The sequence below is a fragment of the Triticum aestivum genome, chromosome 7B, assembly GCF_018294505.1.
Source record: "Triticum aestivum cultivar Chinese Spring chromosome 7B, IWGSC CS RefSeq v2.1, whole genome shotgun sequence".
NCBI lineage: Eukaryota > Viridiplantae > Streptophyta > Magnoliopsida > Poales > Poaceae > Triticum > Triticum aestivum.
In genome coordinates, this window is record NC_057813.1 from 259573027 (window position 1) to 259585435 (window position 12409).

Here is a 12409-nt window from a genome sequence, read left to right on the forward strand (position 1 = left end):
ATGGCTGCTGGTGGCGGCGCAGCACGCTGGCGGCGGGGATGCGGCGGCCCTCGGGTGCGGGCCAGGGAGGTAGACGGCGGCGGGGGCGCGGGCTTGCGCAGGCCCTCCCTGGGCTTCGCGGGCCGCGGCGGCGGAGGACGGCGGTGCGCCACGTGGCGGCCTCCGATTGGCTGCGGGCGTCGGCGCGGACACGTCCGGTCCGATCCGGACGTGTCCGGTGGCGGAGAGGGAACGAGGCTAGGGTTTCGAGGAAATCATCCGCGAATTTGGACGGGAGGCACATATTTATAGGTAGAGGGAGCTAGGAGAGTCCAAATGAGGAGCGGTTTTTGGCCACGCGATCGTGATCGAACGACTGAGAGCATGGAGGGGGTTTGGATGGGTTTTGGACCACTTTGAAGGGGTGTTGGGCTGCAACACAAAGAGGGCTTTTGCGGCTACCCGGTTAACCATTGGAGATCAAACGGACTCCAAATGGCATGAAACTTGACAGGCGGTCTACCGGTGCTATACCAAGGCCGCTTGACAAACCTCGGTCCATTCCAAGAATGTTTAACACCCGCTCACAACGAGAAACAAAAGGGGGACGCCGGATGACATAGGAGTGCCGGATTGCAAAACAGACAAGGGGGAAATTTGCTCGGATGCATGAGACGAACATGAATGCAAAATGAGATGCACATGATGACATGATAAAATGCAACACACAAGCAAATGACATGGCAACAACGATAAATAACTGGAAGACATCTGGCGCATCGAATCCGGGGCGTTACATCTACTTTCAGTTCACTAAGAACCTGTTTTGCACTGGCCAACTGGGAAAGTGCCTCCTCATTCGCCAACACCAGCTTAGCAAAGTCTAATTTAAAAAATCTGATCTCATTCTCCATCTTCCTCTTTTTATGCCGCATCTTCAAATATTCTTCAGCGTTGACAACACTTTCTCTAAGCCTACCTCTGTTCTCTTCCTCATACATGCTCAGAGCTTTGCTAGGCACATCTTTAAAGACTGTGGCCACTCTTGATCAACCCACTCCAGGTAAGAACACTCTCGTTCATCCTAAATATTTAAAACTATATTAGTAACAATTGTAGGGGAAATGGGTTTCTAGCAACATAGAAAGTCACCATATACATATTTTGAAAAGCCGAAGAAACAGGTTGATTATGACATATCTTCTCCAAAAATTAATGTGCAAATGAATGAATTGCTCCTGAGACAACAACCAAATTCTGAAACATCATAATCTATAATTAACTACAACAATGCTACAAGTTCTTAGTCATGTACTATAAATAACAAATTGAACATTTTATGAGGAAGCTAAATATAACTTCAACAACATAGTGATAGTGTTTGGATGACATCAAATTGATACTAACAGGTGTGTACATGCACAAATTTGGTAACGTAGAACTAATAGCACTAAGGCCGTCCACTATGTATGCCAAAACCGATGTAAAGAAAATGTTGCTAGATTTGGTACCGGTGCCCTACACTGGCGAGCTGATGCAGCGGGAAAAAATCAGGGACCCGGACTCCAGAGCACCTAGTTGCTCTGATGCCCAGTTCCTTCGCGCCATAAAGATTTAGTATTTTACTGCTTGGCTGCTCGGATGTGTGGACCAAAGTCGGCTGCATAAATTGCTGAAGCGGTGCCAAATAATTTTCTAATGGCACCATTGATGAGATGGCAATATTTTTAGATACTAGGTACAAACTGTGACATTGTCTTATCATCTAGAATAACATAGCACATCGACAGTATCTGAATCACATCTAACAAATGATTTGTAACAACGAAAGTGGGGCTAACCTTGTCTGCACATGCCAAAAACTTCCTCCCACTGTCCACAGATTCAAACACAACTAGCTTCATGCATGGAGATTGATGGTGACAATGAGCAGGCAGATCTTCAACCACCCCGCTCCATTCGTTGCAATTGATGGTCCTAGGGAGCTACAAGAGGAAGAAATAACTCAAATTGACCACCAGGTTAAAATTCTTCTTTCCAAGTCATAGCTCGAGAGAGAGAGAAGAGAGGCATACCCGGGTGCTTAAAAATTTGTCTTCGGAGGAGGAACCGCTGGAGGAGATCATTGAACAAGACCATTGCAACCCCGGTGGTAGGATGGGAGACGGTGGGAGCGAGGAAGCAAGCGAGGAAGCAGCTAGAAGGAAGGAGGAAACAGGGGGAATGTGACTTGTGGTCGGGGAGAAAAGGGGGTGGGGAAGGGGGGTACATATTTCGGCGGTATGCCAAAAATTTTGAAATGTGGAGGGAAACTTTGCGCGCGGTGCCACCGGACACCATTCACTTTGAACAATTGTGTGCATCGCAAACGATTCTTCTACTTTAAGCGCATGGGAAGTAGTTTGATAATTCAAATTTTGGTGGAAATTTCCCTGGGTACTGTCCTCATTCATGTCATTGCATAATTTAACATCGCTGGCTAATTTGGACGCACAAAAGAGCATGCAACACATAGAACACACTTATTGAATCGAGCAATTTTAGTAATTAAATGGAGCCAGTTGACCTAAACACTGATCTAACAAAAGACCAACATTAAAAACAAAGCCTAAGTATGCACAATTTTAACAAAGCCACCACCATGTCGGCCTATGCATCACTGATGTGAGATGAGATGTCGATGAATTGTCCTAGCGACATGCCACCGTTGGTGGACTCCGCGCCCCCCCTACTGAAGTCGACCGCGTCTTCATCTTCGTCCTCGGCACCGCCCTCAGGGTTGTAATGCTTGTAGTAGTGGCTGCACCAGAGCTCATGTTGGTACTCCACCGGTAATTCCTCGATGGACAGACTCTTCTCTACCTCAACCTTGGCCATGCACAACTCCTCCTCTTGGTGCTCCTTGATCTCCGCCGCCTCCTGCATCTCTAGCTCCTGCTACGTGATCTCATGAGGAAGCAGGTGCTCCATGGCCACCGCCGCCTTTTCGGACATGGGTTGCATGCTGGATTTTGAGGTGGCCTGGAATATCTTAGCGTGTGCGTCCTTGATCTTGGCGTGGATGGACTCGACCCAGGCCAAGGCGACATCGGCTGCACGGACGGCAGCTCGAGTGCTCTTGGTGTTTGTAGCTGCTGTTGTAGCAGCTGTTGCAACCGTCTCTGCTGCTAAAGCTGCCCTGTCGACTTCCGCAGACGCCCTCTCGGCGAATGCGGCCGTGCTCAATGCGGATGCAGCGGCACTCTTGGTGTAGGCGGCCGCACTCTCGGCGCAGGCGGCCGCACTCGGGGACGTCATCTTTGCAAGAAGGGGTTGTGGGAATTGGGATTGGGATTCGTGTATTCGGGGGTTGCCGGCACTGGAGCAGACGAGCCGGCAAAGCTTAAGGAGGAAGACTTAAATAGACCCATCATTGCAAACGGTTCCTACAAAAAAATGTGTGTGATGTTGTTGTTATTTTTTTATTAGCTGTGAAAGACGAATTTGGAGTAAAGTGGCAACCGATGGTATTTTCAATGTACGAGAAAGTTTGTTGTACTAATACAACTGTCATGTCAAAATTTGGAAAATTTCAGGGGTCATTTAACCTTTTAAGACCTTTAAGTGCTTTTTCTAGCCATTTAATGACCGTAATTCAAATTTGAACTGCATGTACATGCAACTGCTAACCATAACGGTTTGAAAAGTCATTTTTTTATACTTTTGTGCGAGTTAATTCCATGTGCAGTAAATTGGAAGGTATTTTCAAACATTTTGGTCTTACGGCTATGACACAAAGCATGGAGTGCCATGGCATTTAAATTCCAAAAAATTAAAAAAAGATCAGAAACACATGAAACCTTGCTTGATGTAATGTCATGCCACCAAGATGATGTGGTAAAAAATTTGGCATGTTTTATGAAAGTTTGGACACACATCCCTCCCAAACCGGAGCAACTCACTAGAAGGCTCGTGGTTCCGAGAGGGAAAAATGCATGTTTGATGACGACAGGAGATAACTTCCTCTTACGGCCTTCAAGTTTTTCCTACATTTAACGTGCACTAATACAACTATCATTTGAAAATTTGGAAAATTATAGGGGTCATTTGACCTTTTAAATACATTATAGTGATTTTCTAGTCATTTAATGACCGTAATTCAAAGTTGAATTACACCTACATGCAACGGCTAACCATAACGGTTTAAAAAAATCACATTTGTGTACTTTTGTGCGAGTTAATTCCATGTGCAGTAAATGGGAAAGAATTTTCAAATATATTGGTCTCACGACAATGACACAAATCATGGAGTGCCATGGCATTTAAATTCCAAAAAAATAAAAAAAGATCAGAAACACATGAAACCTTGCTTCATGTAATGCCATGCCACCAAGATGACGTGGTAAATTTTCTGGCATGTTTGACGAAAGTTTGGACACACACCTCTCACAAACTAGAGCAACTCACTAGAAGGCTCGTGGTTCCGAATGGGAACAATGCATGTTTGATGACGAATGGGAGATAGCTTCCTCTTACGGCCTTCAATTTTTTTCTACATTTAACGTGCACTGATACAACTGTCATTTGAAAATTTGGAAAATTCTAGGGGTCATTTGACCTTTTAAATACATTTAAGTGATTTTCTAGCCATTTAATGATCGTAATTCAAATTTGAACTACATCTACATGTAACGGCTAACCATAACAGTTTGAGGGAAAAAATCATATTTGTGTACTTTTGTGCAAGTTAATTCCTTGTGTAGTAAATTGGAAGGAATTTTCAAACATATTGGTGTCATGGCCTGGATCCATGCATGGAGTGCCATGTCATTTAAATTCCAAAAAATTAAAAGAAGATCAGAAACACATGAAACCTTGCTTGATGTAATGTCATGCCACCAAGATGATGTGGAAAAAAATTAGGCATGTTTGACGAAAGTTTGGACACACACCCCTCACAAACCGGAGCAACTCACTAGAAGGCTCATGGTTTTGAGAGGGAACAATGTATGTTTGATGAACGGGAGATAGCTTCCTCTTACGACCTTCAATTTTTTTCTACATTTAACGTGAATACAACTGTCATTTGAAAATTTGGAAAATTCTAGGGGGCATTTAACCTTTTAAAGACATTTAAGTGATTTTCTAGCCATTTAATGACCTTAATTCAAATTTGAACTACATCTACATGCAACGGCTAACCATAACAGTTTGAAAAATCATATTTGTGTACTTGTGTGCGAGTTAATTCTATGTGCAGTAAATTAGAAGGAATTTTCAAACATATTGGTGTCACGGCCTGGACACATGCATCGAGTGCCATGGCATTTAAATTCCAAAAAAAATCAAAAAATGATCAGACAAACATGAAACCTTGCTTTATGTAATGTCATGCACCAAGATGATGCGGCAATTTTTTTTGTAGGTTTGACGAAATTTTGGACACACAGCCCTTAAAAACCGGAGCAAGTCACTAGAAGGCTCGTGGTTCTGAGAGGGAACAATGCATGTTTGATGACGAACGGGAGATAGCTTCCTCTTATGGCCTTCAATTTTTTTCTACATTTAAGGTGCGCTTATACAACTGTTATTTCAAAATTTGGAAAATTATAAGGGTCATTTGACATTTAAAGACATTTAAGTGATTTTCTAGCCATTTAATGATCGTAATTCAAATTTGAACAACATCTACATGCAACGGCTAACCATAACGGTTTCAAAAATCATATTTGTGTACTTGTGTGCGAGTTAATTCCATGTGTGGTAAATTAGATGTAATTTTCAAACATATTGGTGTCATGCCTGGATACATGCATGGAGTGCCATGGCATTTAAATTCAAAAAAATTAAAAAATTATCGAACAAACTTGAAACCTTGCTTGATGTAATGTCATGCCACCAAGATGACGTGGTAAAAAAATTGGCCTGTTTGACGAAAGTTTGGACACACACCCCTCACAAATCGGAATAACTCGGTAGAAGGCTCGTGGTTTGGAGAGGGAACAATGCATGTTTGATGACGAATCAACGATACCTTCTTCTTATGGGCTTCAAAAAATTTCTACAGTTAACATGCACTAATACATCTGTCATGTCAAAATTTGGAAATTTAAGGGTTCATTTGACCTTTTAAAGATGTTTAAGTGATTTTCTAGCTATTAATGACCGTAATCCAAATTTTAACTACATCTACATGCAACGGCTAACCAGAATGGTTTGAAAAAAAATTATGTACTTGTGTGCGAGTTAATTCCATGTGTAGTAAATTGGAACGCATTTTCAAACATATTGGTGTCACGGCTTGGACACATGCATTGAGTGCCATGGCATTTAAATTCCAAAAAATTAAAAAATGATCAGACGATGTAAATATCTGGTGTTCAAAAAAGAAAATGGAAAGATCTGGCAAGACAACCGGGCCCCACATGATTGGCACTCTATTTCGCGCTTCGAGGTTTGGAAGGTGAATGGCGCGGGTTATTATTCATACACGGCTCTGTATTGAATACCGTCAACTATTAAGTTCACACACGACTTTTGCTGCGGGAATCGTGTGTAATTCAAACTACAGCACCCGTAAATTGTGGTGACCGGCGCGTGTACTGTTCCCGTCGATCTAGATTCTGGCCACCAATAAATACTACCTTCCTCACGTCATCCCGCCTGCATTCTCATCTACATCCTTCCCTCGCCCTCGCCCTCTCTCTCTCTCTCTCTCTCTTTCTCTCTCTCTCTCTCTCTCTCTCTCTCAAATCTCTGCCACGGGCCCGTCGATCTATACACGCGCCGACGAGGAGGTGCCGCCCCCTGAGGACGCTCAGTTGAAGAGCTGCGACGAGGAGGACCCCTACGTGCCGCCGGACAAGGTTGCACCGGACCCCCCAACTTTGGAGTGGTTTTGGGGACAGTACAATCTTTGTCTGTGGAAATCGCTAACGCTGGCTGAGAAATCCAGGCAAGTGGCGTTCAAGAAGGAGATGGCAGAGGAGGAAGCTAGGTACTAGGCGGCTTGTGAAGCCCGTGATGCCGCCTGGAAAAAGGAGGCGGTGGAGCTTTGGGGGCGGGCTCGTCGTCGTGTAGAGGAGGTGTACGAAGACGGGTACTTTGCGAGGAAGGTCAAAGGCGCTAGGCACCTCATCGTTGTGTGGACGTGGGCCGATAAGCTCCAGCATGCCACCGACGAGGAGCTCCGGTGGGTGCCCAACAAAATGGCAAGATCGTTCGCGCTCGTTTGCCAGTAAGAGGCAGATAAATACATCAAGTGCTGCAAGGTGGAGGAGGCGGATTATTGCCTCCACGCTGGGAAGACGGCACGCACCAGGGAGCTGCTGGCGAGGGGCTGCCGGAATACTGCCCCTAGGAGGGATTATTAATTTTACTATTGTTCGTTTCCAATTTTATGCATTGTACCTAGTAGTTAATTATCATCACATATATGTGATGAACTAATGAACAATTAATATATATTATGAATTCCATTTTCTATCTATTTTCGTACACTAATTTGTATCTAGTTGTTATCATCCACATATACAGAATGGAAAGCATATACACACACATTGAAACAGAACATATAAGAATGGAAAACAGAGTACACACGTTGAAACGGAGCAATAAACAGAGCAATATTATGATTGTTGTGAATACATACCGATCCACGTTGAAACGACTCAACAAAATAAAATGCTTCCATGAGACCATGACCAACAGCCCTTGCCTATGGTAGCTCTTAGCTCTGACTGAACTCGTGCAGGAGTTCATCCAAGCGGTTGACATGCTCGCGGTACATGTGGAGCGCTATCTCAAGCTCCAAGTTGGCTATTTCATTGGAGATCACCAGCTTGAGGATGTGATGGCCATGTTCCTCTACTGCGCCCAGGTGGACACCTGGGCCAAGGAGGCGATTGAGCCTAGCGACCAGCGCGTTGGCGTCGAGCGGGCCGCGGACAAGGCGAATGACGTGACCCATGCGAACAGCGTGGTAGGCATCTGGTGCAAGTACGGCACGACTGGCCTTTGGTGCAAGTATGGCGCAGACGGCCTCTGCTCACTCCTGGCGAGGAATGGGATACTGACGGGACGTGTACCCAGCTGCGACGCCCCGTCAACAGCAGGCATGTGCCGAAGGATCCACTCTTGCTGTGCGGCATGCCGTGCCTCTCGCTTTGTGGCACTCCAACGGTCTCGCTGTGTGGCGAGCCGCAGCCTATCGGCGCGAAAGCGCCTAGCTTGCTCTGTGGCACGCCTCGATCATGTTGTGTGGCGAGCTGCAGCCTCTCGGTGCTGACATGCCTATCTTGATCCATGGCGCAGAAGCGCCATGCGTCAAGGGTCTGCTCAACTTTGGCGATGGCGCGCATCATAACGTCGTCCATCGGGTTGCCGGGGAGCACCTCAGCCTCGACGGGCTGTGGCGCCTTCTCGTTTTCCTCGTCGAGGAGGTTGATGGCAGAGGCGGCACTTTGGTGGGTTGGATGCTTGGAAAAGGTGGATGTGCTATAGGCTACGCTTGTTGCCTCCGAGTGTCGTGCGTCGCACGCAATATTGCTTGGTGGCGGCGGGAAGCCGGTGACGAAATGGTGGGAAACGGTGACGAAATGGTGGGAAATGGTGGCGTGTTCATAAAACGCCCTCAATTAATGGAAACTTAGCATAGAAGGAATATCGAGCTAGCACGATGCGTGCAGGCACATTGCTCGCCCAAGGCTATGATCCATATACTTGTGTGCCCAATAGAGCACACTATTCACAGTAGAGAATGCTATTCCGTTTATCCTAGTAGAGCAGTGGTGGCAAGTGTCACAAGAAGTAGATGATGATCAGGTGATCGTTTATCCTAGTAATTATGCATGTAATAGTTTCCTTTGGTGTGGGGAAATGTCATGTGTGTATACTAGCCACCTAAATAATTGGGTGTTTGCCGCGTATCACACACATCTTGTTTATGTGAAACGTTTCTGTTCTGTTGGCTCAACGCAAACAGTTTATCGGAATGAAGTGTATGCCCTCCATTGCACATACCTTGATCTGGTTGAACCGTTTCTGTTGCATTGCCTAATAAAAAACAGTTCATCTGAGTGAACCGTGTGACGTATATTACACACACCTTGATCTGGCTGACCATTTCTTTTGTGTTGCATAATCACAAACAGTTCATCCAAGTGAACTGTATGTCGTATATCGCACACACCTTCATTTGGCTACCCGTTTCTGTTGTTCCGCCTCATCACAAACAGTTTATCCAAGTGAACTATATGCCCTTTATCGCACACGCCTCCATCTGGCTGTGTTCTGCCTCATCACAAACAGTTCATTGAAGTGAACCTTATGCCCCACATCGTGCACACACCTAAAATCGGAACCGTGTTTGATGTATCCTTCACCGCAAACGTTTTGCATCTTTTTTGACGGTTTTTCTACATCACTGTTTGTGAGTAATGCATCGCACACAGTTTTGTCAAAGGGTCTCCGATCATAGTGTCGCGTTAGCACCATCCTGCAATAGTGGATCGTCATCTCGGTGGAACCGATTTGTTATGGTTTGGCTGTGGCACTGTCTAGGATCAACTTGGTGGGTCCGGATGTTGGAGTTTCGGTGGGACTGAGTTTTGAAGTTAGGGTTTGGACATATAGGATTTGGAGAAAATGGTTGAGGGTTTGATGCAATATCTTCAAGCACATGAGCAACTAAGTCATGATGAAATCCTCATCCCCTTTTAATAGTATTGGCTTTCCTAAGGACTCAATGTGATCTTGGATCATGATAACCCACAAGTATAGGGGATCGCAACAATTTTTGAGGGTAGAGTATTAAACCCAAATTTATTGATTCGACACAAGAGGAGCCAAAGAATATTCTCAAGTATTAGCAGCTAAGCTGTTAATTCAACCACACCTGAAAGACTTAATATCTGCAGCAAAGTATTTAGTAGCAAAGTAGTGTTCACACACGAACACGTCACCGTGTACCCTCGATGCCGGGGATGATGCACCGCAGCTCATGTCGAAGGAGACCCGCCGGAAGCGCGGTACGCAAGACAATCCGGCGGGCGCTTTTGTACACCCAAAACCCCACACGCCCGGGAGGGACCCCGTCAGGGCGTGTGGCGGCTATGGGTTGCCCTAGGTCGACCTGATCGCCTCTAGGGCCTCGAGGTTCGCCGCCCTGCAATGAAGAAGAACAAACGAAGAACGAGGAAGAAGAAGAACTAGGGTTAAGGAGAAAGATAAAGGTAAGGTAAAAGTGGTAGATGAATTGATCGATTGTGTGTTGTTCAATCGGCCATCACCCCTCAGGTATATAAGAGGCGGCTGGACTTCCCGTGCAAGGAAAAGGCTTGGATTCACGTCCAAAACCCTAGTCAAATTTGGATTGGTTTTGTCCGAACTTTCCAAAAATGTTCGGTTTAAACTGGCTGCACCTTGCGGGTAACTTTTGAGGTGGTAAACGACCTCGGATGGAAACGAGACCAAAAGCAATCTTGACTGTTTCGATGAGATGAACAACTTTTATGTTGAACGTTTTTTGATTAGAGTTCATCTTGAGGGTCAAATTGCTCGTGCAACACAGACTGTTATTCGCGCTACCCATCAGACATGGTGTCTGGTGGGGGGCGCCACTTTTGGCTCATGATAGTGCTGTATTCGGATGGCTCTAACTTTGCATATGAACTTGGATTGGAACGATTCTTATATAAAAATCAATCGTTTCGACGAGACAAAGACAATCCATGTAGATCATTTTTCCATACGAGGCAGTCTTGGGGGCGTAATGTGCCGAATAGTGTTCTGAATACAAAATCTCAGTATTTCAAACACAACTTCGGCCTTCGAGATGAGATCAGATGGCGATGACCCAAACTTCAAAGATGTTCGTATGGACAATACGAAACTTTTTCATGTAGAACACTTCTCCATTTAAGGCCATTTTAAATAAGTTCTTGACTGTGCCAAAATCTGGTGTCAACAAGTAGTATGGAAGTAAAGGTAATGGTGGCAAAAGTAATAGTAGCAGTTTTGTAACAATCATAACAGTGGCAACGGAAAAGTAACTTATCAGAGATCAATATGAAACAACCTCGTAGTCAATGGATCAAGGATGGATAATTATGTTGGGTGGTGAAAGGATCAAGAAGAGGTGTCTAGAGGGGGGGTGAATAGACTCTCAACCAAGAAAAGTAGCAATATTTAAGTTCTTCAAGTTGAGGTGGAGTTTAAGCACAAGTTTAAACATTCACAATACATATCAAGCAAGCATGCAAAGAGTATATGAGCAGCGGAAAGTAAAGCATGCAACTTGCAATAAAGTAAAGGGATTGGATTGGAGTGTGCAAACAAAATTGGAGACACGAAGGTTTTTGGCGTGGTTCCGATAGGTTGTGCTATCGTACATCCACGTTGATGGAGACTTCAACCCACGAAGGGTAATGGTTGCGCGAGTCCATGGAGGGCTCCACCCACGAAGGGTCCACGAAGAAGCAACCTTGTCTCTCCCACCATGGCCATCGTCCACGAAGGACTTGCCTCACTAGGGTAGATCTTCACGAAGTAGGCGATCTCCTTGTCCGTACAAACTTCTTGGTTCAACTCCACAATCTTGACGGAGGCTCCCAAGTGATACCTAACCAATCTAGGAGACACTACTCTCCAAAAGGTAATAGATGGTGTGTTGATGATGAACTCCTTGCTCTTGTGCTTCAAATGATAGTCTCCCCAACACTCAATTCTCTCTCATAGGATTGGATTTGGTGGAAAGATGATTTGAGTGGAAAGCAACTTGGGGAAGGCTAGAGATCAAGATTCATATGGTAGGATTGGAATATCTTGGCCTCAACACATGAGTAGGTGGTTCTCTCTCAGAAAATGAATGCTGGAAGTGTAGGCATGTTCTGATGGCTTTCCTCACGAATGAGGAGAGGGTGGAGGGGTATATATAGCCTCCACACAAAATCTAACCATTACACACAATTTACCAAACTCGGTGGGACCAAATCAAAAAACTCGGTCAGGCCGATTTAGTTCATAATGTGACCGTTAGGCATTTCGGTGGGACCGATATTATCAACTCGGTAGGGCCGATGTGCAAGGGTTAGGGTAAAACCTCATCTCGGTTTGACCGATTACACAAACTCGGTGGGACCGACTTTGGTAATAAGCAAAACAGAGAGTTGGTCAAGCAAACTCAGTGGGACCGATTACATCCTCTCGATGAGACCGAAATTATTGCAATGGGCAACAAAGAGTTTGCAAGCCCATCTCGGTGAGACCGGGATCCCATCGGTGAGACCGAATTGATTAGGGTTTGTGGCAGTGGCTATGTCAAATGAACTCGGTGGCGCGGGATAGATCAAATCGGTGGGGCCGAGTTTGACTTTTGGTTTGAGGCATATCTGAATATGAGAAAGTGGTTGAGGGCTTTGGAGCATATCATTAAGCACTTTGAGCAAGCAAG